This window comes from Argiope bruennichi, chromosome 3 (genome assembly GCF_947563725.1).
Source record: "Argiope bruennichi chromosome 3, qqArgBrue1.1, whole genome shotgun sequence".
In the NCBI taxonomy this organism is placed as follows: Eukaryota; Metazoa; Arthropoda; class Arachnida; order Araneae; family Araneidae; genus Argiope; species Argiope bruennichi.
In genome coordinates, this window is record NC_079153.1 from 135182602 (window position 1) to 135209914 (window position 27313).

At 27.8% G+C, this 27313-nt stretch overlaps 1 protein-coding gene across 1 annotated transcript in view; it reads left to right on the forward strand.

Moving 5' to 3' along the window:
* Positions 1-2483: 2483 nt before the first annotated feature.
* LOC129963477 (tachykinin-like peptides receptor 99D) overlaps positions 2484-27313 on the forward strand; it is a 127226-nt gene continuing 102396 nt past the window's right edge. The window contains exon 1 of the mRNA XM_056077884.1: positions 2484-2559. The gene's annotated coding sequence lies outside the window, so the exon portion shown is untranslated. The remainder of the gene's footprint in view (positions 2560-27313) is intronic.

The window sequence follows — 27313 nt, forward strand, 5'->3', positions numbered from 1 at the left end:
GTATCTTAAAGCTACGCAAAGTGCAACAGAATTGATGGTAAAGACTAAAGGCACAGTAATAATAATAATAAAAAAAATAGTAAAGAAACGATCAATTGCAAATGTGGTCTATCAAGTGGAAAGTTACACAATCCAGCTCTGTTTATTTACATTACTCTTACTCCCCCCTCCCCGCAACAGCTGATGAATAACATACCTAATTCAGGTGGGATAGGAGCAAACTGAAGGTCAGGATACTAAAACTGTATTTATTTCAAAAATATTGGACACAGGAAACCATCTATTGACGATTAAAAATTCTTCCAGTTTAAAATGCACATATGCATCACCGTCCCATGAGTCTTATGAGTCCATGAGTCCCAGAGCCTTGTTTTTATTAAAATTTCAAAGAATTAAAAATGAAGTGCAATTTTTTCGTCTTCCGTGATAACTTCCAAAAATATTATAGGACAAAAAGGATTTTACTTTATCTTAAGATTTTAAAAATATATATACTTTTTCAAAGATACCAAATTTTTTGCTATACAATAATTTTTAAAAAAATTTCAATGAATTTTTAAAATTTTGTTTAGCGTATTTTATGATAATATATTTCATTGTGGAAGTGAAATTAAAACCGTTTTCATTATTGTTACTAATATTTCCTATCTCCCGAGTTTCTTTCTATTATTGATCAAAATATTAAGATTCGTCTTATTTCAGTATGAGGTATACTTTTAATAAATTTTTTTGAATACTATGGTAATTACTAAAAATTAAACTTCAGAACAAGCAATGATTTCAAGATTCGTACAATTTTTATATACTCTTATTGTATCGCACTTTTAGCTTGACCTTTGTTCTTATTGTAAACTGATATTTTTTTTTATTAAATCCGAGAAGTATTATATAATCTTTTGTTATATTATATAAATCATGAACTATATCTTGCAGAATTCACAAAACCTTAGAAATGTATGTTTCGAAAGAGTTTCCATTTTAATTTTATGTTTTTTGTTTTATTTACTCATATTAATGTCCCGTTTTAAAGCAACAGTAGTGCTATTTTGGGACGGACTTCGTAATTTTGAACCGTGGTCAGATGACGAGGACGACACCTGAACTGGCATCTCCCTTTTCAAACTTCCAGACCATACCAGAGGGAGGACGTTTTGCCCCGAGCACCATTCCCGTTTACATGACTGCTCTTCGGTGGAATCGGGTCTCGAACCTGAAACCATCCGGATCCATAACCGAGAGATTGCCACTGCGGCCCATATTTTCAATTCAGAATAATGCTACTGAAAATGTTGATGTTCCCAATTACATTTCAAAATAAGTGAATGTATAGAATGATGAAAGAATCTTGAAATAGCACAATTTGCATTACTATAACGAAGCTTAAAAATACTCTCCCGAAGAAGTCATCAAAACACAGCTGCGAATAAAAGAATCCTTTGAAATTTTAGGAAATCAATAGTTATGATGAACCAGCTGGTCTCCAGAGGCAGTTAGGCAGTAATATATGAAAGAAAAATCTTAAGTATTCATTAAAAATTCAAATCCTTATAACTGTGATTATATTTCCATTATTTTTAGAGCGTTTCTATTAGTCTCACGCGATTTTATTATTTTATTTTGACATCCATATTTTTGATAAAAAAATATTTTTTATCTTTTTAATAAAGAAGGAAATGCATTTTTAAAATCAGTTAATCAGTTTCCTCTTATATTACTTCATTTTGTACTTTACCGTCCTTTATGTGAAAAATAAGTAAGCTGCAATTACGTACTCAAAGTATAGAAGGCGTTCGAAGTATTGTATTGGGCTATAGTTCCTGAAATATTAATAACTTTATTGAACAAAGTACAATGATAGACATAATAATTGTAAGATTTAATTTAATCTGACTGTATTTTCATGTTTTATTTTTAAATATTTGCTATTAAATTCAATTTTGACAAAAAAATTACAAATATAACCATCTATGTTAATCATATATAATCCAATTGGTAATTTATTAAACCATTAGCAATACTAATTTAAAATTAATAGTAATTAAAGGAAATTTTACTCTTACTATCATATTGAAATTCGTCTTGTAATTGTTAAAAACATTTTGGAGAGATTTCAAATAAATAAAAAAGTCTAAATTAATCAAAATATTGGGAAATTTGACGAAAAATGTTATAAAATTGAAATTAATATTCTATATTTAAGTTTATTTCTTTATAGCCTTTCCTCTTAAAAAAAGGCTGTAATTAAAACATTTTTTATTGCGGAATTATTTATATTTAAAAAAAATTATAAAAAGAGCCATATAAGACTAACATCGAGATTAATATTAAATGTTCTATCCAACATAAACACTGTTAGCAAATATACTGAATCTGCTTTTTTCTTCGTAATCATTAAAGCCAGGAGTCGCCAAGATGCGACTAAAGAATCGCCAAGCGCACCGCCTAAGGAGTTTGGTGCACAAACTCTCATTCAGATGTTGGGACTGAAGTTTCAGATGCCCGAGAGTGTGGAAGTGAAGAGCGAACGATCCCACTGGCATCAATTGGCTGGCCTTACAGGTGAGTGTGCGCCTACGCTTATATTTCTATCATTGCAAGTAACTCGTATTAATAAAAATAGCTTCATTGAAAGCTTTCTTAATAATTTTTATGCTTTGATTTGTCGTTAATGCTCAACCTTTTTTGTTTTTATGAAAAATTAATTTATATTTTTCTTTCAAAATGAAAAGAAATAAGTAACGTGACGTGAAATAAGAAAGTTTTTCTTCTAGACAAAGAATCATTATCTTTAAAGAACTGTTGCTTATTTTCTTAATCATTTTGAGATATATAATATTCAATGTATTAACTTTTATATATTTTTTTAAATAATTTTTTTATATTTATATGCAATGATAAAATTCTATATCTTTAGCAAATATCACACATTTTTTCTTATGATATATTTTAATTTTAAATATGATTTTTTTTAATTGTGATTTTGAGTTTATAATTCTTAAATAAAAAAAACAAATTGCAATTTTTTAAGAGACAAATCCAGTTAAATTTTTTCGATGAAAAATGTTAATTCTAACCTGTTTATTATAGTTATTTAAAATAATTATCAATCTTTAATATTTTAACTAATTTACATTTTATTTGTCTAAAACTCCAAAAAACATTTATTAAAAGAATATGTCAGCTATTTTATTTAAAAAAGTAATTCTGCTTGACATTTGATCACTTTTATCTTTTCAGAAATTTATATTCAAATAATATCTCAGCTTCCAAAATTATCTTTTATTTTGCATTGAATTTCTAAATATCAGTAATAGTTCATTATAATTATAGTTAAGAATTAAACACAGCTTTATGTGATCTTTCATAAATGTTTTTTAATATTATTCGTATTCTTTAAATTTACATTAAGAAAAATATGAATTTAAATTGATATAATATTTAAATTCATTGTTTAGAAACGCAGAAAAGATTGTAGGTGAGAAATTTTAACATTTAACATTAATTTTAACATCCAATTAATATACAGTAAATATTACAGCTCGTAGTATTATTTCAAAATTAAGTAAAAACGACAGTAAAATTCATAGAAAGTTAATTAATATATGGTTTATTACATTTAATTCTTTAAATTTCTTTTTTTGCATTTATGGATCTAAATTCAAAATGAATTAATGACATTGATTCAAGCCACAATCAAAATATAGTTAACATACATAAAATCGATACATCATAAAACTCTTGCCAAAAGATAGATCTATCATAGCGATTTAAATAAAAAAAAACACTAATTTATTTCTAGAATCTAAACATTATTCATAATATATATTAACATACAATCAATGTTTAAAAGCATACTACTTTTAATATTTATTGGAGTTGAATTTCCTTTCAGTACAATTCGTAGCATCCGTTCCGTCGCATTTATTTATGATTCTTCTTTGACTTTCAGATTTTTATTAAATATAGTTCTTATAGGCATAATCATACATCATTAAAAGCTCACTTTTAAAGAAGAAGAATTTTATCTTTGATTAAAATGCGATTATAAAATTCTCTCTGTAAAAATACGGAACCAGTTAATATAATTAAAGGTGTATGAAAAGAATAATAAACTTCTAATTAAAACTATTTCTGATTTAATCAAATATTTGAAATATAAGCATGCAATACTTATATATTTTAATACAAATTTGTGGAAGACAAAGTTATTTGAAAAAAAGCACATAAAGCTGATTTTCGTAAGCATGTAATACAGATGCTTCTGAAAATTGTCACGAAAAAACTTTTATAATAAAAGAGAAAAAAAAAACACGATAGAAAAATGTAAACTTTTTTTATATTAATTTAATGGATACAGAGTACAAACGTAAACAAGAGAAAATGTTATACTCCAGTTAACAAAGAAAAGTCAAAATGATTAATGAAATTTAAAGAATGAATTAAAAAGTAATTCTTTCCGAATCGGATGAATTTTTTTTTTCTGACTTTCGTTACTTTTATAACGTGTAATTTTAGAGGAAATAAAAAATCTGTGAAAAGTCTTGTCATCAAGAAATAACTTACTAAAAAAGAATTGGATTTTACTTTCCTCAACTTAAAAAACATTTGTTTTCGTTTGAATTATTTAAAAACAGAATCCATGAAAAAAAGTGCAAATTAAAAAAGTTTCAACAGAATTATTTGTTTTTTTGCCTATGAAATGTAAAAAAGATTTTCGTGTTAAAATATAATTTGTATCCGAAATTTGATTATGCAGATGCGTGGCTAAATTATTTCAAAGGCAAATGTAAAATATAAATCAATATAAATACGATAATGAATTAGATTTTTTTATTTTTTTATACTTAAGTAGCTTAAAATACTTCATATAATTACTTTTGATTTTTTCGTAAGAAAGAAACAAGTTATTAGAATAATCTTGATTTTTTTCCACTAGAATTGAAAATTAACTCACTGTAAAATTCGGATTAAGGATTACATCAAATGAAGCACTTCGTTCTCACCGTCCTTTATACAAATATTTTTTCTGTTGAAAAAATTCTTTTTTGCCTGGTTGTACAATGAGAATTTTGGAAATGTATGAGATAGATTTAATTACATGCTATTAAATGAAAGATTTTTTTAAAGTAATTATTAATGAATTGGAATTAATTTTCAGAATTTCATGTTTCCAATAATCATAAATGCCTTGCTATTGCTCAGTCACAAGCAGAGGCAGGCAACTTAAAATTTACGCATTAATTTGGAAATAAACGTTAAAAAATAAAGGAAGGTACTCAGATATATTCAAAATGAATCTAGCATAGGTCATTATGCCGCAGAGGAATTTTCTTAAAATTATAGGAATGAGAAATTAGATCAATCAATATAACGAAGACAATTCAAGAATTATGCTTCAATGAAAGTGAGATAATTATAAATAACGTAAATTTTTCTAGTCAAGAAATATAAAACAGATAAGAAAACTTTAAAGCGAAGAAATCCTTTTTATTTAAATTATATTATTTGCTACTATATTTTTTATAAATTCAGTTTATTGCAAATATTCTAAATAAAAAAAGCATGCTTAAATCCTGATACATACTACTTAAAGTATTATATACGGAACAACAGCATTTACGAAATATAGTTATTTAGCGTAAATCTAAAAGTTTTACGGAATCTATCTTTGAAATATGTATTTAATCAGTAAGTTATTAGAAAATTTGATAATGTACTATGAATTAGAAATTTTATTTTAATGGAAATCTTGCCCCTAACGACAAAAAGTTCAGTATTTAATTTTATATTTTTATTTGTATGACATTTGTGGCAATTTATAATTTGTATTCAAATATTAAACATTTTATTAAACATATTTCTGCATTTTAAAACCAGTGGGAGTGGTCTTCGATATAATGCCTCGTGCACTGTTCAATGAAGGACCCCCCCCCCCACGTATATGAATGAAGTTTGGGAAGGGCCACAAATACTTACCATGGCATTAACAAACAGTATTTACGAAATATAGTTATTTGGCATGAAACTAAAGGTTTTACTGAATTTATTGTTGAAATATGTATTTTGAACGTCTTTTTAGTGTCCGAAAGAAAAAGAAAAATCGGCATGGAATTGCCGTTCTGGTTATAGGATAAGATATCCCACTTCATTCATATAAGTCATTTCTGGAGTTATTGCATTTACCTGCATACGGAAGAATAGATCTACAAACAGTCAACTTTTTGAATGATCTATTTCAAAATTTGATAAATATCCATATTTTAGATTCTAAACTTATGCAACTAATTGTAAGTACCTAGTTTGTTATTGAGTTCAATTTTACTCGAACCCTTGAAAGAATTTCATTCAAAAACTTTTAGATCACGAAGGACTGCTGGTAAGGGCTCGTCTTAGTAACCGGAAGGTTTCAGATTGAAGACCCGATTCCATCGAAGATACCTCGTGTAAGCCGATCTGATGCACCCTAATTCCCTCATGGTCAAACGTCCTCATGTTGGTTTAGTGTGGGAATTTGGAGCTAGGTTGTCAGCTCAGGTGTCGTCCTCGTCGTCTGACAGCGGTTCGAAATGACGAGGTCCGTCCCAAACTAGCCGTAGTGTTGCTTTAAAACGGGATGTTGTAATAACTAAACTAAACTAAACTAAACATTCAAAAATGGAAATCCGCACATTTGGTTATAATTCAATAAACAAATTTTTAACTATCTAGATCAAAATGTTTATTTATTACGTTCACAGTTGTAAAAACATAATGCAGAAATGTGTTTTTTGTACCCAGGGAGGTCTGAAACATATAAAAATCTCGAATTCGAATTCTTTTAGGGTTACAATACTTCCTTTATACTTTGTATACAAGAAAGTGTATATTCGTAAAATGCACTAGAATTTCAGCCAGAGAAAAGTAATCTTCCTTGTAACAATTTTTTTAGATAAATATCATTCAAAGTCCTTGATTTATTAGAATTTATACAAATATTTTTCTGAGAAATATTTTATACTATCACATTAGCATGCAGCTTTTATTACAATAATAAGCACATCCCAATTTATTTCGATAAAAATATACAAAAATACATGCTACATATAACTGATATTTTAGTTATATAATTTTATATATACCCATCTAATAAGAATCGCGCCAAAAAAATGTTGACTTTTTTTAATGCTTTTGTAGTAATTATATAACCATAAAAAGTAATAAAGTAATACTCTGCTTTTAAATATTCCAAATTTATATTCTTTAATAGAGAGAATTACTGTTATTGAATGTTTGAAAATATATTTACTGCTATCATCCAATGGAATTTGGTTTGTTTCATATGTTATTTTAAACAGAATATTTAAATGATCTTTGCTTAGACTATAATAGAATCAAATCAGTATATGTTTCATTTGAAGTTAATTACTGGCTTATGGGAAATAGAATTATGCCATTTATTGGATTTGATGAAAAGGCCTTTCAGGGGATTACGAAGCTGCAATGAGTAGCATTCAGAATGGATACAAGGCAAAATATTCTTCAGTCTGAAATTTATACTCAATCAAGCCTTATTTAGAGTGCAGCCTTTAATCCTGATGCCAATCAAATGAAGAGATTAGAATGCAAATTCTTGATTTAGTGGCCGTAGATACTGTCGATTTCATTTTATCTTAACAAGAAAAAATTATATCAATGAAAAATAATGAATTACTTTTGTGAAATGCTGTACATTTAACAGTTCCAATTCAAAGGAAAAAAATTGAGTTATAATCCTATTAAAATGGAACTGAACTTTAACTAGATAAAAAAGTTAGCTGAGGATTCATTTTTGCAAATTTTATAATAGTGTTTTATTTTTAAAAAAAAGAAGACATTTTTGTATAAAATATATTTTAGCACATCAAAATACAGGGTGATTCAAATCGCTCAAATTCCGTAGGGAGGTAGGGAATACGTCAGGAAACCGATTTAACATAGAAAATTATGTCAGCAAATGTCATCTGCATGGACAAAATGGACAACTGAAGTGAAACAGTACCGTTACATGGTAACGAATGTAACTTTTATTGCAACTAGGTAAAGTGAAAGTTCACAGTCGGAGCTCAAAATTGCGACCATTTACACGAATACAGGATTCGCAGCGACGTTGCATTGACTACCAAACATTTTCAAAAACGCCTGGCATATCATTGACAATGCCAGCGGTGGCCACTATTCGTGCAACAAGGTCCATTTCAGTGTCGACAGGAGTCTCGTACACATGATCTTTCATGGCCCAGCACAAAAAAGAAATCTATGGGCGATAAATCAGGTGAACTGGTGTTCTGTTCAGGTAAAGACACGCAACAATTGTGCTATGGTCTGGTGCTCCGTCAAACTGATACCGAATATCTCGGAGGATTATACCAGGCGTTTTTGAAAAATGTTCGGAAGTGGATGCAATGACGCTGTGAATACTGTGTTCATGCAAATAGTCCCAGTGCTGGTAACCAATGTACTTTATCTTGATGGAATGAAGACAGCATTCATTATCACTTAACTTTACTGTTTCCTTGGGTTCACTTCACTTGTCCATTTTTTCAATGCAGATGAAATTCGCGCACATATTTTCCTATATGAAATCGATTTCCTGAGTTATTCTCTACCTCCCCACGAAATTTGAAAAATACGTTTGTATTCTGTAGAATGAATTACCCTGTAGAATGAAAAGGAATTACAAAATTTCATCTTTACCAAAATAAAAAACAAATGAAATATAAATTGCATAAAAATGCAAAACATGCGGGTTTTTTTTTTTTGAACAAGAAAACAATTATTTTAATTAATTCCTACAAAACAAGCTTAGTAATAAATTACTTAATAGTATCCAAAATTTTTGCGTTAAATAATCAGTAAGACGAAAACATGCCACTAAAGTTGGCAAATGCAGGTAAATGTAGTTGTGATTCTACAGCATGTTCTTGTTGAAGAAGTTTTCAAAGAATTGACTGCGAAATAGTCTTTATTATATATCTTTGGAGTGTTTCAATTAGTCTACAATACATCTAATTTTAACTAGTCAGAAATCAAATTTTGGATTATCAGATCAAAAATATATGTCTTTTATTATGAAGAGATGGACATGATTTGTGACAATATTTTTGCACATCAAAGCACGTAATGTGCTTGTTTTGTTGAGACAGTCAAACCTTAGAGTAACACTGGTGACATAATAATTAGTTGCTAAATATGAATACAGAATTGCCTAATCTTAATATGAAAAATAAAATGCCTAATTAATATTTTCATATCTATCATGAAAATAGTATGTAAGTAAAGCTCATATTTGCAATTGAAGTTTTTTAAGATTTTTGAAAATAGTAATCTTATATTGCACCAGGATTTTTTGAGAAATTTCAGCATTTTTAAAGGAATTTCTTTAAGCCTCAGATGGTGTCTACCATTATAAGGAACTATTAAAAAAGGAATTCAGCCGTTCAAAGAACTTCAAATCGTTTTGAGAAAAAAAATCTGATGCTCGGTCCAAATTTGTAGATTTTTATCACATTTTGTGTACACTTCAATTAGAAGTCGCGTATCTGTCCTGTTGTTCTAAAATAAGTTAATACAGTAACTACAAACCGAAGAGAAGTAGATGCACTGATTTGGCATTTATAATTCAGACATCTATCAAATTTTGAGCCAAATTCAAAGAACGGTTGACCGTCTGTCGTTATGTACTTTTAGAAATATGCAAATTTGTTCTCGGGGATAGTACCTTAAATAAAGAGTAGGCTAGAAAATTTTTGGGATGGCCACTTCTGCTGGTGAGCGGTTGTCTTTGTCACCATCCTTAGTTTTGAAAAAGTTTGCTAATTATAAATCCATAAAAAAAATTCCTTTTGCATGACCCAATTTATGATTCGGAACGTAGCGCTAGTTTAGTAGAATTCCTTGCATCATTATTAATGGTAAGGGTTCTAAAGTTGGAAAATAAAAAAAGCATGTAGAATACCTCGTAATGAATTCAGAGCAATTAAATTTTAACCTTGACTTGTTATGTCATTTGACATCGTCCGAGATTTTCTACGTATTTCTACTTTTCATTTGAACTTCTGAAGATTAAAAACGACTCATTTAAAATATTCAATCCTATTCTTCTATTTTTAACTTATGCAATGTTATATGTAAAGTTTTTATATTTAAAAATATTCTTAGAAATATAAATAAAAGCATACAAAAGAAAAACATCATTTAAAAAAAATTCATATCCCTGTATTTTTGAATACACATTTAACACCAAATACGAAGCAATGATCCGTAGATATGTATTTCAAATGTTACTTCATGAAACACTCTTTGTTTCAAATGTTTTCAGTTTTCACAATCATAAAGCAAAAAATAAAAAAGCAGTGCAAACACTGACACCCTGGGAGATGCTGGTAAAGCAAATATTCTTTAATGCAATGCACTCTGAATATATTAAAACAGTTTTCTATATAGCTTTTTCCAATATTGAACTCGCTTTCTGATACGATATTTACGTTTTTCACTGAAATGGAAGCTTATTTCTTAACTTGAGGAAGTGAATATAACATTCCTACTAAGAGGTTATAATTTTGAAAAAAAAAAGTTTTTATCTTGCTTATAGCGATTTTGTTTCATAAAAATTATCATTATTGTGTAATTGATAACATATTATTGATTGAGAGCTTTTAAAATTGGTACATGAATATAAATTAAATAGTAATAAAAATATCCATTAATTCTGATTAATGTTACCTGCATAACTAATTGTTGGATTCAAGATTTAACATTCTTATTACTATCCTATATTTATTTCGATTAAATTATTTTGATTATTATAGCAATATTTCCATTCGTCACTATTTTATTTCTCCCATTCTGTGTAAATAACCCTTATATTGATTTTTTTTATTATATTCATATTGCCTATATCACAGGCTTTAAATCATTATATTTACACCATGCAAGATACATTTTCGAATTGAGAAACGTAGCATAATTTTATATAATTTTTAATTAGATAGTTCTATTTTCTAATGTGTCTTTTATACGTGTGAAACGTTAATTTACTAAATGAACTCAATTGAATGGAGCATATTTCATATTGTAGAAATCTGAAATGCTGAATAAATACCTCACATGTATCCAACTCCAAAATATGACATGAATCTTAATCCTTGTTAAATAGAAGATATAAAATATATCGAAATTATTGACGCGTAAAATGATTGTAAAAGAATATTACATTAAAATAATTTCTTCATTTAAAATTTTTTAAAACTTCAAAATCGGAATTTTTTTTTATTTCATAACATTTATTAAATAAATTTACTATACAAATTTTGGCATTTTAGTATTAATAAAAATAATAAACATTTATAAAGCCTAAAGTTAATATGAAACATTGACAAATTACATTATTTATAAATCTTTAGGAAAATTAAAAATAATTTTTGTGAAAGGAAATATTTATAAAAGATGTCTCAATGGTTTAATTTCTTTTTTATTATTATTATTTTATGAAGCAGTAAATATCTCAACTCTGGATGTTCTCTTATAAACACAATCAGTAGTCTCTCGAAAAAAATTACAACAGTCATCTTCGAATATATTAGAATTCCCCCTGCTTTTGATATCGAGTTTCCATTGCAGAAATAACTTGATGGAAGCTTTCATATGCTCGGCAGCACACCTTTGAGGAGGGGGGGGGGGGGGTAATTAACAGAGGAAATCTGAATTTTCAATGACGTTGAACATTCTAAATTTTTATAACTTTTTAGCATATCTTTATATCCTAATTATTAAAAAGTAATGAATTTATTTCCTACAAAATTTTTTATTATTTTTTTAAATTAATCTAAGTTTTTTTTTTCTAAATTACTTAGTGTATCCCAAAATATCTTTCCCTTTATAAGGTGGGCCTTCATTCCAATGAAAATTCTCTCCATGATTTTCGCATAGCTTAGAGATGAAAATTGTTCTTTCAAGTAATAAAAATCATGCCTTTCTTTATTCACCGCTTTAACAAAATTCTTCATCAACCCCTACGTGTTGAGGTGGGACATTCATTTTCTTTTTATCGGTTACAGTAATGTTTTGGGTATTTTTTCACCGGCAATATTTTATTTGCTCTCTGGCCTCTTATTTTTGATATAGTGCTGGTGTCTTACCCTGCTGTTCCACTCGCACAGGAAACAACAATATTTTGCCTATTCCAGTTGCATACATGGGAGAATGGCAATTACTTTAACATCTGCACACTTGTTCCAATTATGATGTGAATAATCGATCTCATGAGGTAATATAATGAGGTGAGGCCATATTTTCATTCATTCGTTATACTGGAAAATGCTATTGGAACAGATGGTAGGGCATTTCCATTATGAAATAGCAGAACTTTCAGCTGGTTTTGGAGCCGACGATAAACAATCACCATTTTCCCTCGTTACAAGTATTCGAGAGTATTAATAATGTAATAATTTATTTCGATAAATTTTATGTTTCTACTATTCTTTATACTTTCCATTGATAAATAAAACAATATGTATGTGGATAAAGCATATATAAAAGAAAAAAAATTAATATGATTTTAAAGGCTATACGATAGAGTATATGATTTATAATTGATTTTTATGGCTATACGATAGAGTATATGATCTAAAATTTATAAAATAAATTTCATATAATTGAACGGTGATAGTAAAATTTCACAAACATTCTTTTTTTCTTCAGCAACCAGATATCTGTAAAAACATCCAAAATATATCGGAAAATTGAAAATTAAGATTTTTTTTTTTAAATATTATCATTGCGCAAAATTTCGGTTTATGCTTTTTTTTTATATATTATCATTACGAAAGATTTCGGATTATGCTCTTAAATCTTTAACTGGCTATCGTGATCAGGAATATAAAATTCGAGGTTCATTGTCATATTAATTAAAACTGATAGAAATATAATAAAATGCTTAAAAGTACAGAAAACGTTTCTTACATTTAATTCACAATTTAGCATGCTCCAATTAAATAAAACTCACTGCCAATTTTGAAAGTGATCAAAATATATCGGAAATACAAATCATGCAGTCATTAATCAGAAAATCATATTTTCAATTTACTTTGATGCTGAACCTTTAATCATTCAAACCTTAATTATTTCAAAAATCCAGATCTAAAAGTCAGACAGGAATCACTATTAGGAGAACAGTAACGAAGATGTTCCTGAATGTAACATGCAAAATAAAAACAGGAGTAAAGGTATTTTTAAAGCGATTTTTAGAATTTTAGAAAATTGATACACCCCCCCTGCACACTTGAGATAACAATAATGCAACGAATCATTACTGAATAGCTTAACATCAACGTTTTGCATTTCAAACCTTTCTCTTTGATTTTTTTCATTTTTTTTAACTTTGCGACTTTTATTTGAATTGGAGTTTCTAGGCACTAAAACAAAGTTATTTTAAGTGCTTTTTGTAGCAGGTACATCATTCTTTAATTCAGGACATTAAATACGGGATCATATATGCATAATAAAAAAAATATTTCAGTCGAGAATACTTTAAATGATTTTTAACTCCTATCTAATTCCAAGGACAACTATAATCCTCATCTTATAACTTTAATTCCAATTAATTAATATCGATGGCGTTTCTTACTAATGAAATCCTTTCAAAAAAGATTTCAGTCATAGGTATTTTGAATTTCGAAAAGGGAATTAATGTTTTATTGAAATTTAAGTGCTGTTAAATAAATATGCATTTACAATGAATATTTTTCATACGCACCGATTTTCTTTGTATTGTCATCTGATAGCATTTTTTTTCATCGTAAAACCATATGAAACCACGCTAAGGACAATTTTTCAGTTTAACATTTACATACAGCTTTCGATAAATTGTTTCATTCCGATAAATATATTTCATTTTATCTTGAAAGTAAGGATATATTTTACTCTAAATTATCATTCTTTGCAATTTATCACCTTGATTTATGGCGTTTCTTTTACATTTGAAGAGTAATATGCAAGAAGTATTTTAACTCTTTGAAATATTTCCACATTTAAATTTTTCCTACATCCACAACATTTCCATACTTTTTGAAATGACAGGAGTAGAAAAAAATATGTATAAATATCTGCACGAGTTATCAGTTAGGTAAAATATGACTTGCATAAACTGTATGCTTTTCAGTTCCTCAAGTTACTTTAAGATTTTAAAAAGTCAATGCATATAACTAAAAAAATATAATTTTAAAAAGATGCATAATTTTTTTAAAAATCTTTATATTTATGACAGTTTAAGTTAACAGAAGAAGAAGTTTAATTGAATCATAGCTGTAATATCCGAAATCATTTGAACAAATTAACTGTCGGCCAATAACAATATTTAATATTTTAATCGTTGATTATATTTAATTTCCTTTTAAATGATGTCAATTAAAATGTTTAATTGTAAAATATTTAATTATTTTTCAACTTCCGCAAGCAATAATCTTAAAAAAATTAAAATTAAAATAAATCCCATCAATTTTTTGTGCATTTGAGAAACTTTTAAACTGATAATTATTTTTTCTATAAATTGCAAGCATTTTATTTTTCTTAGAATTTTTAAATTATAGTCAAAGCAATTTAAAAATATTTTTTTATTGTTGAAGAAGGGAATAAATTATTGTACTAATGATAACTTAAAAAAAATGAAAAATATTCTGGTTTAAGAATGAGACATAATTTGAGATGAGTATACATAATGTCCATTTATTTGACCAAATCTCCAAATAGTACAGTTTGCAGTACAAAAGAATGTTATGTACAGGTTTTTGAGCCCTTTTATTAGTGGAAACACTTGTACAGAACATACGTCTTCTTCCATGATAAAGGGAAATGTTTTGACTTTTATCTAATGCTATTTGTTTTAGAACTAATGGTTAGACTTATCAACCAAGGCTTTAACGTGAATTTATTACTGTACTTTTACTAATATCATACCTTTATTGTTTATTTGCTTTAATCGTTGACGTGTTTTCAAAATTGAACTAAGATACTGTTAAATGCAGAAGAAAGTTTTTTTTTTAAGACTTACGTAATGGATATCCTGGTACTAACTAAATTATACAAATATGTACTACTATTTATTTTTTCTATTTTGGGTCAAATGGAAGGATATGGGCAAAGAAAAATAATGGGGGGGGGAATAATTGTTACCGCTGATCGTCGCTATTTGTAAGCACGTTAATCTTACAATTATTAAAAAATAATAAAAACACTTTTAGTGTTGTGTTGATAAAAATTATCAAAAGTTTGAAAGCAATATTATGAGAAAGAAAAATTAAAATCTTTTTCACCTTGAAAGAAACGAGTTTCAGGAATTGTATTTCTAACTCAAAATAAAAGAAATATCCTCAATAATTTCGATTCAGCTTTTTTTTATCGCACCTGTGTTATTAGAGGTATTTCCCGCCAAGCAACATCATTTAAAATAATAAACGATGAACTAATGCATCATTTGTCAGATGTTGAAAAGTATGTTTTCTTCAACGTCATAAAATTCTTATTTTCCTCTTTATTTTTATTTAAGGTAAAGCTTATTTGTGTTCCACATAAAAACGTGAAAGAACGTTTTCTACATTTTACATCAATCATTCACATAATAGGAGGTTCACCTAGGTATCATTATTTCTGCTGCTTTAAAATTCTTTCTGAAACTCTAATCTGAAGTTTAATAGATAGAGCATGTCTTACAATGATACAAAACTCATTTTAGGAATATATTAAAACATTTAATAAAAACATTTTGGGAAAAGTTTAATGTAAATGATTAATGTATCAAAATAATTGAAAACAAGAGAATATTAAACATATTAATTTTCGGTAGCATATAAGGAAACTTATAAATAAAATCATAATTTATAATTCTATTACATTCTGTTTTCATCTTTTTTGCAGAATACTGATTCTAAATCATACCAATTTAAACCATACAGCTTCAGAAGAAGTCTATCTAATGATAGAAATGATAAAAACCGCAGAGAAAACATAAGGCTGATTTAAATCACTCTTTTGAAACTTTATATTGCAACGAATTGTTTCAAAAGGATAAAAACAAATCACTCCATAATCTATGATAAATGATTCAATCATTTTTGAAATCACGGAAGCTAGTTACTTACAAGTAATTCACCGAATGTCTTTAAGAATTACATTTAATCAAAATGTGACACATTTAATTAATTTATTAATCTATCTAGACTACATTAACAGTTTGCTAACTGAGTTAAGAAACTAGATAGCAACATTCTATTATGATACGGCATCAAAACTGAACTTTACTCATTTAATAAATATTACGATTTGTTTAATTTGTATTTATCATGAAACACGATTTATTCTGAATATATTTAAAAAAATAAAAAATAAATAAAAATTATAATAGCAGGATTTAGAAATTGGGCATTATGAAAAACGGTATTTAATACAGATTCATGAAGTTGATGATAGGTCCAATTCACCAGTGTATAAAGTCAATAAAACACGGAATCATCTTGTTTAAGATTATTTTGAGCACGTAGAAAAAAAGCATTGTAGAAATCTGATTTGCTGTCTTAAATGACATTGAAGGGAAGCTAGCCTATATTTGTGTTTTTAGAGATAAATTTGAAGAAAGCGGTCTTTATGATTAAAGCAAGAAATACGTTGTTATAGTGTTTTATCAGTTATTAAATAACGCTAATTATGAACTCAAGTAACTGATAAAACCTGTAATCTTTTTACTCCGATTATTATCCTTCAGTAATGTGATTCTTTGAAATCACCCATTTTACTATTAGCAAGTTATGTTATGAAGCAAATTCTTTGTATTATTGTTATAACATAAAAATCAGCATTATATTATTTTCCTTTTGGAGTGGTTTGAAAAAATGAACAAAATATCAACAAAATTACGTGGAGTTAAAAAAGCAGTTTGAGGGAAAGTCGTCATCTTTGATAAGATTTTATCTGTTTGCCTCCTTATCTTTTACTGCTTTTTTATGATAACGGTTTTCTGAATAGTTCAGTCAAATTTCCATAATAACACTTAAATGCGACATCTTTTAGCTTAATTTTTATTGAAAATCTCGTATTAAAATCTAGCGTAGTGCCTTTTCTTTGGCCATTACTGTAATTTCCAATTGTTGTGGTGTCTAAAATTATTACCTTTGCTATCGGGTAAGAGACTATCTAGTTTCTAATGGAGGTTTCGTTAATCCATTTTTGTTCCTCAAAAATATAGATAAATAATTTTTCACAAATCTTATTGATATATTATAATGGCTATGCACATAATCCTCTAGCGTGAGCTATTCACGCAGATAACACTCATGATAAAGCATTCATTTGGAAGTGAAAAACAAGTAAAAATTGGTCCGTAGTTCCTTAATAGATTTTTGTCTTCTTCAGCCGTCTGTGTTTTTAGACCTGAAGAAATAATTGAAGAGAGAAAAGAATCTCAACCGAATTGCTTTTGGAATAAATGTTTTTCTCCTTTTTGGATAACTTCTTACTTTATCATTTGACTTCTTTTTCTCTCTACTTTGCTTAACTTTTAAAGCTAGGCAATTTTTAACTGCATTCCTGAGAAGCGTCTTATTTCTTTTGAAAATAATCCGTTAAGAAAATAGCTAAATTAAGAGGGATGAATTATTTTGAAAAAGGAAAATACATTTTTTCATCATGCATTACAAATCCTATTAATAAACCTCATTTTTTCTCAGCTTATTTTTGCAGTAGGGAAAAAACATAATTTTAATAAAGATTTTAAAAGTAAAATTTACTTTTGCATTTTTTTACTTCTTTTAAGCATATTTTCTAACAATAAAATATTATATAAGTTAGTTGGCATGTAAGTCTAAGATTCAAATAATTGTAGTGTAAATTCTCTAATTTTTCTTATTTTTTCTATTCTAATTTTTCTTATTTTTAAAAAAGACTATACATTTTTTTATGCACTGGAAATGTTTTCGTTTTTACCAAATCAAGTTTCATTTAATAGCTTCTAAATAGGAAACTTGTTTTATAATCTGAGAAACTATAATTTTTATAACATATTGCCAAAATTTTAAAGTTTAAATATTGCATAATTTTTATGGTTTATTCACTTAAATTTATATTAAATGAATAATACTTAGGGGATATATATGCAGGCCAAATTTTTCTATATATTCATCAGTAAAATTCGATCACATAATAATTAAATGTGAAGGAGTAACCGAAACCATATAATCACTAGATTATATCATCGTATAATCACTAAATATCACTAGAAATCAGCTATAATTCATTTGCTAATTCTTCATTGCAAAACAAACACATAAATCAGATAAATAGTGAGCACAAAAGAATATAAAAATATAATTATAAAAATTTGGATTTAAAATAAATTAAGTTAAATGTGTGAATCTTTTTAATCTGAAAAGAATGTTAAGGATTTTCTGAGATTTTTTATTCATCCAATCATGCCCTCGCAAATCGCGTTTTCAATTTAATTTCGAAATTCTAAGTATCATTTTTCTTATGATCATTTCAGACTTATAGAATTTATTTCTAAAACAAGCAAAAATAAAAAAAAAATAAAAACTAAAGAACTTTAAAATCTCGTTTAATGCATCAGACAATCATGATTTCAAACTTAATTGTCTATAAAATCAGAGCAAAGAAGGATGATACATGATTTCTCAACATTTTGAAAAAGAAAATGGTAGATGATAGATAATACATTTTTCGTGATAGTTATATTTGTTAGAAAAGTCTCAAGAACAATTACTGTACTTTTAAACCGATAGATATGTCTTCGCTGTTCATTACCGTAGCTACACACATCTAGATACACAAAATTCCCCTTTAATGTTTTTTCAAATTCTAAGAAACTTATGGAAAATTTCTGTTGCTGTTATTACCAAAAAACGCCCTTAAAAAGTTTTGAGTTACAGAATTTTAATGGGTAGCTCCGCCTTTAGCAGAAAATACAAAATTATATTAAAAATATTGGAAACGCACTTTCTTTAACTCGCTGCACAATCTACAGAATCGCAGATAAATTATTATTTATTTCCTTCAAATGTACGACATGAACATTTCGTCTTACAAAGCTGGATCAGGCTACACTCGAGAGTCACTCTCTCAGAGTTAACGATATTGATTAGAGAAGTGAACCACGTATCGTGAGCAAGTCGCTTTATTGCGTGGTTTGCTTTGATGTTGTGTTGGCTATCTATTGTTAGCTAGACGGAGAGAAAGCATTATTTCAATCCACACATACCTGGTGTTTAGTAGAATGTAGAAAGAATAATGTTACGGATTACATTGTAAGGGAAGGTTATGCGCTGTAATAAACCCATCTTTTTCCTACGTGTTTGGAATAAAAACCACTCACGTTATGCAATTCAGGTAAGAAATAGTAAAATATTTTTTCCAGTGGTCGTATATTGAAGGAAATAATTAAACTCGCTACAAAAATAGCAACACATTTAGCAAAAACAAGAACCTTTAGCATTGAGAAGTAGAAGAAAAAGCCACAGTGATATTTTTAGATCCTAGGGATATAGAGATTCATTTTACTTTTCTGGTGAGGAAATTTTATTGGGTAGGATCAATTTCGCAACATTGGGGTTTGTAGCCGAGTCACAAGACCACTAGACAAAAGTGATCACTTTGGTGTTTGGTGTCCCCAGGCTGTTATCTAGCTTATAAGCTTCACCACACTGGAAAAGACAAATATTGATGCTATGTAGTGCCAGTGCGGAATTTGGAAATTTGATAACGATGAAATATAGAGAAAAAGCAACAAGTAAATTTTTTGCCTTGATTTAATATTTTACTAAATTATAATGTTTGATACAGATAAAATTAATGTGTAATACAGATGAAAAAAAAAAAAAGAATGTGCGAAAATTATAAGTGAATGAACGCATGATGCTTCTTTTTCATTGATGTCTTACCCGTGAAACAAGAATGAAATAAATAGTTGTATGAATATAGTTCTGGAGTTTCAAAATGAATAAGCAAAAATCAAATTATCATTTAGAATTTCTTTTATTTATTATTCTTAATTTAGACAAGATTAGAGCACCTCGCATTTTTCCTATGGTCTTTTAAGTTATTATTATTATTTTGTTTATCGACAGGTTCTGTAACCACTATTATGTCCTGTCTCATCACACTATATCTGATGAACAAACTTATTATCCTGGCAACACCGAATAAAAATAATAATGCAAAGAGATGTAAAATTTTTTAACCATTAGTTGTTATACAAGAAAGAATCCTTTTTCATTATCAAAATTGCTTTCTATACCGGATATTTGAAAATCCATTCAGCTGAAATCAAAAGTCACAATTAAAAAGGTTTTGACTAATGTAAAGTGTAAGTGAATCTAGATAAAATATTTACCGTTATATATCAAATTAAAAATTGTCAGTATATTAATATCATAGGAATTTCTTGACTCATTACTGTCTTCTTTTGACAAATAGCACTTTTTCATAAAACTGTAGTAGGGCCAATAATTAATGATTTTAATTTACTCTTTTGGATTTCCTTAATTTATATAATGTCAGTACTATAATTGATCATACATGATTATTGTTCATTTAATTATTTAATATAGATTCAGTTACACAACTGATTGCTGCACATCGTAATTTTCTTTCTTAACGTAAAAATGAATTCATTAAAAAAATTAATTTAATATTTCTCTTTATTTCAAATTTAATTATTTTTTTAAATTCACTTTTCAAAATTACAAACTACTTTTCCTGATATAAATATTGATTAAGATAGGTTTTAAAGATTCTTTAACATATATTAATTAAAGTACAAAATTGAGCATGGATTTGAAAAGACATTTAACATTAATGTTAATACAGGTTTTATTACTGTTAAATATTATGAAAATGGTATATTGAAGCTGTAAGATATTGCGAAAATTTAGCACTACCTCATTTTGTATCTCATGTATTCAAAAAAAAAATCATGATACTGAGTGCTTATTTCATACGCAGTTTTATTGTGTACGTAATGGTAAAAATATAAATAAATTGAAACATCTTTCTTAATCTGAAAAAAGTCAGTATTTAAGGAATATAATGGCAATGAAAAAACACAATATGGTGAAAAAGCCCTTTGAAGTTTCCATTTGCGTATGTATTGTATTCGTAAACGTAAATAGAAATTCCTTATCGTACTTTTAATATCTGAAATATTAAAAGCATGCATTTAATTTTTTTTTTTTTTTGAGAAATGAGTAGAAAGGTAAGGGCAATGAAATAAGTTTAAATAAAAACTGATCATTTAAACCATTTTTTTTGATAATGTATCTCCAAATCTTTTAATGAATAAGAACAAGATATAAAGCAACGAGTTTAGCTTAAATTTTCAAAAAAAAAAAAAAATCTTTCAAATATCGAGAAAGAGGAATAAACGAATGTCTTTTACCCTCCGAGTCTTTAAATAGCATTTCATTACCTCAACCGTGGTGATTAATACCGAGCATGAATGAAAGTAATTACTGGGAGTTCATACTTAGAAAAGAGATGTTAATTAAAGTCGATCGGATTCTGGTTTTCATTCATGTTGCTAAAGACTAATGAAAATGTGAGATAAGTATCGTTTCACCGACTCTAAATAGTCAATTACTGTTCTTATAGATGTGAACTTAATTCATTTTCTCAGAATTTAAAAGAAAATGTCAATTAGAGTGTCTTTCATCTTATTGAACAGACCATTGTATAATATGTTATTTATAAATATCAGATACGTCTCCCAATTAAAGAACTATTCAGATAAATTTTTAAGTACAGTATAAAATGAAGCAATGCAATGAAACTCCTTATTCTGATTAAATTACTGTAATTCAAGTTTTAACGATAGATGTTATTTTAATTCTGGTTGGAATAAATTCGTCTTAATCATTTATAAATCTATAAAAAGTGTACAAATTAAATTTTGACGCAGCAGATAAAATATTCTTCTTTTCGTATTTGATGTATGACAAATTATACTTAAAATTATCAAAATTTATTTTGTTAACTAGCTGATAAGCTGCTCTGTTCTGGATTCAATCATTTTTATATACATCTCCAGTTCTTTTTTTAAATATATTGCCATTAAATCAATAAACATAAATCATCTTTTTTGAATATTTTCTTATTGAATGAAATTCTTTCATATTCTACTTATAAATACACTTTTGCAAAGTTCTGGTGATGCTAGAAGAAGAGGCAATTACATTTCTTTTAAGGCAAATCATTTCATAATGGAAAAGTGCAGTTACCTTTGCTTTTAAGGTACCTTTTATACCGCTAACTGAAATAATATGTGACATCAATCTTTTACTAACAATACTTTCATTTTCTTAACCATAATTATAAGCCCTGATACTCCATTCTATAGCATTCCGAGCGGGAGAATTTTTCTCACTCTACCTACTATCAATATGAATTCTTGTATAATATGGCTCTATAGTTTCTTTTTTCAAGCAACTCCCCTGCCAGGATTCTATTCATAACTGCGTTCTTGCTTTTCTGGATGTATTGCCGTCTTCATTCTGCATTACTTTCAGCAATTGCTTGAGCCTGACTTCACTTTCTTGGGCAGCTTGCTTTTCATTCGCATTCTTTTAAACATTTGTCCGATTTCTTCTGTTTTGTTCTTCCATTTCGAATATCCCGGTTTGCATTCTTTTCGCGACTGAAGGAACAAAAGGAACCGCATTTCATTGAAGGAATGATACAAAATTTGCATTTTATCTTATGTGTAGTGTCATAGAAAGTAATAACAAGCTATAAGTGATGACAGTAGTTTATTTGACCTGATTAATCACTACTAACTAATAATAAATTTGAAATAACTATGATGCCTGTATTTAATCCATGCAGCATTCATGATCGAAAATATTATATCAGTATTTATTCCATGCATTTTCTAAAAAAATTAACTCTCTAAATGTTACTTTTATTAAAAAAATTTGATATCAATATTTATTTTTCATTTTTTTTTCCATTTTTGTTATCGATGAAATTTTTTTAATGTATTGGTATTCATTTAATTATTATTTGAAGCGTCAAAAATTTTAGTTCATATAAAACAATAAACAACAATTGCCTCAATAACTAGAATTGTTGAAATTATATAAAGCGTGCCCCAAAAATATCTATGCAATTCAATTAATTATTACACATATATAGTTAGAATACATCAAAATTTAGAAATTGAATTTTGTCTGTACCTTAATTACTATCGTTAAATGAAAGCCTATCCTTTTGAGATTTTTTTTCGCGTTGTTCATGGTAAAAAGGCTTTATTAAAAGCGCATTATTCATTATACTTAAGTTTATAGGATCCACAATCAAAGTATTGTTTCGAAATCAAAAATATGATGATTACAAATCAACATCAGCTGTAGTTGAATAGTTGAAGAATAGCATGACTTCAAAAATCAGCCCATTTTCCCAACAATGTTTGAAATGCCATTAAACAGTGTAATGACAATTTTAATTTTTCAATAACTGAGATCGATATCTGACAAGATTTTACTTCAATTTTTATTCTCTTGACCTATAAATGTCATGAAATTAAGCAATTGTCTATGTAATAGTTATTCAAATTCCATGTTTTCAGTAACATCCAGTAAATAAATTGTATATTTAAAATAAGTATCAAAGAAATAACAAAATTTGTGTGAAAACTACAGATTTGATTTTTTAATTTTATTTCATAGCAATCTTTGTCTCTTTTAAACTTGAAACAAAAGATAACTTAATGCATCTAAATTCTTAATGCATCTTGCAAAGCTTAATATCATAAAATAAAAATGTATTAAACATATGAAAAATAAATATACGTAACTACCCTAAGTAAAGAAAGTTATTTCTCACACTTAGAAAATAAAATCGTAAGGCAGCGAATGCCAGAAACAATAAAGAGAACAAGCAATCTCGGAGAATTTTCCAGCGCATTAAAGGACAAAAATGCTCCTTCGAAGAGAAAGAGTTCAGAAAGCACTTTGTGTAACAGTTAATTTGAGATATTTTGGGAAATAACTTCTCGCGTTTCTTATACAGAACTGCTTTCACCTTTCTGTTTACAATCTTTTAAAAAATTATAACAAATTTTGAATTCAATTTATTTTCAGTGTCTTAGGCAACTTCCTTTCTTAATTTGGTTGAAAATTTAAATTCAAACGTATCATAGTGAATAATTATATATTATCATGTGAGAACATGATGTTGTTTTAGTTTAAAGTTTTTGAAGGCACAAAATGCAAGTGCAGAAAATCGGCGATATATCCCTTTTGAGGCACGAATCTTTGGCTTTTAGAGTTAGTAGAAAATGTTAAAGAAGGTTGTGGTATTTGGCGACTTATCGCCAACAAGATGTTACAACTTTTTTCGAATATCCACCATGTACCCAATTCTCCTGTCTGGCCAATAAAAGGCAAAGTCGTAAGAAGTTATCGCCCAAACGAGAATCAAGATGAAACAGCAAAGGGAGGTATATATATATTAAACTCTAATTTCAATTCTAATTAATTCAACTGAAGCTTTGTAAAAATTATTGCGTCAGCGGTTCCCACGTGCAGAATGAAGACATAGAGAGGCGCTGATGTAAACATATTCTTCTAACGGATCCCTCTGTTTCCCTTATCAAGGCTGCTACGTGGGAGAAATTCCAATCATAATCGACATGTGTCAGAAATCTCATGTTATATAATACAAGGTATAAAATGTTTATCAGCTTTCTATCAATCCTACTTTTCGCCCAGGCCAACTGTCGAAGCTTCTTCGATGCTTTCCCGGGATGGATTAAACTAAATTTAAAAATACAAAGTGTCTCCTCTATTATTGATCTTCCATCTGCTTTCAAAAAATTATGTTTACATAATATATATAAATATATGATCATTCCAAACTAGTTTAAACCGAATTTTCGCAAAAAATAAATAAATAAAATCTGGCTTTAGGAAAAATGTTTGGAGCTCAACCGATCTTGAGATGAAAAGAACTATCGTTTTTCGAAATATCGATGCATGCGTCATCTGATAGTCACGTGATTGTTTCAAACTGGTTAATGGCTTTATTATAAAGTCAGTGTTTGTCTTAATTAATGTTCTCAAATAATAACTTGAAATTTGCGATAGCATATTTCAATTTTTTTAACAATTTAATCTTTTATTTAATCTCCTTACAATATTTTCAATTTAATCTTTTGTAATATTTAAAAATGAGATTAAAATAAAATATTAAGTTTTTGAAATGCATATTTTTTATCTAATTTGTTAGTATTTTTTAATAATATAATGTCCATATTAAATATACACTATTAATTAATACATTCATATAATTATTACATGCTATCGTCTATGGGCATTTTAGCTGTCGTCTATATTCTTTTCTTTCCGTTAATACATAGACCTCAAACTTCTCCCCTTAGAATCGTTTTGGGAAAAGGAAAAGAAAACGCCATCCTACAATCCGGAAAGCGGGGCTTTACCGTTATGGTTCTCTTGGCAATAAAGATACTTTCTGTGAAAATTGTCTACACGTAAAAAGCTATCGGCGGCCATATCACCAATGTGTAGTGTTATATATGTTTCTATTCGACTAAAGATTTTAGAAAGAAGTCAATGAAATTAAATATTTCATTGATTTGTTGAAGTAATATTCGAGTAGATCCAAGTCTAAAACATGAACCATAGTATATTAGATTTATTTAAAAATCATTCTGTAACAACATCTTCGTCTATTAAGTGAAGCAATGAAAGCAGAGTTTATTTTTATGGATGATCATACTCGACCTCCTCATGCATGCATTAAGGATCTCTTGAAGAAGAGGATATTCATCCTTATGGAATGACCAGCCGTATGGATGAATATTTCTTCATAATCATAGCTCATATCAGATGAATTCATCCATTCGTCAATGATTTGAACTATATTTAGCTGATACGGAAAATACTCGGGAGACGTGTAACAGTCTTCTAGTCTGCACTAGTCTAGTCCGTATATAAAATTTGATTAGTACCAAATAAAATAAGTGGATGGTCTACCTCTAGAACATGTGGATAATTTAGTGCTTGGCGTCCCCAGATGTTGTACTGGTTCTTCGCAGAAAGTGGCATGCATGACACCAATGAATCTTCATAAAAATCGTATCGTGTTAGTTTTCTTACACATGGTTTCTCACTTTAGTCCAGAAGATATTCCCCCTTTATTATATTGAGTACTGCCGCATCTGCATTGAATTTTTTTATTCTTATCCTTCATTTTGTTGAACAGACTTAATGTTTGTATAAATTCCTTTGAATTTCTTCGGCTTAATTAGTGTACAGACTACCATCATTCTTCCCTTAAGTCAAATCAAATAACTCTGAAGAAAATTTCAATTAATCTAAAACTTTAATTGATAGTTAAAACAGTTAGATTCAGCAAATCGTTCCAACGTTACCAAATGCTTTCATATGTGGATTTAACAAAATATTCTGATGTGCTTTGATGTGGTGAATTGTATTTACAACGGTGGATTTTATATTTGGATTGTTAACCGTAATTGAAATGTAAGACAAATGATTTTTTTTCCAGTTGTATTCTATTATTAAAGGAGCTTTTCAAATAATACTTTTTGCACTGTTTTTAAAATTATCGTGGCAGTTTGGAATATTATGAGTTACTTTACAATTTTTTTGGCATTATTTAATCAGTGCGTCTGTAGACATGATTGAGGACTTTACATAAGAGTTCTGTTTTTTATACAATATGAAATATTTCAAGATTTGAATCTCAAGCGAATAGGTATGCATTAAATATTTAATAAATAACAATGAAATTTACTTTAAATTATTAACCTAATCTAATCTAAACTTTAAAACAGTAAAGCGCTAAGAGGATTAACTGATTTAGCGAAGTACAAGCAACATTCGATATGGAAAGTTTAGTTAAAGCAATGACGTATTGTATTTTTCAATTCAATCTCAAATTTAAGACAATAAATTGAGTAGCATTAAAACTGCATTAAATGAATGTATCTGAATGTGACATGTAGAATCATATTAGTTGATTATTTTAGTTTCTCTAAAGATTAAGAAGATTTAATATTCATTGAAACATAGTATTTCGTATAATTTTTTTAAATAACTGCATTTGACTTGTAGATATTTCATGATATTTAGAACAATACTGTCATGAATCGCAAAACGAATGCAATCCAAAATTTAAATGACTGTTTAGTATTATACAGAAATCACATTTATATTAACTATTACAACAGGTTTATTAAATTTATATAGTTAATTTTGAATGA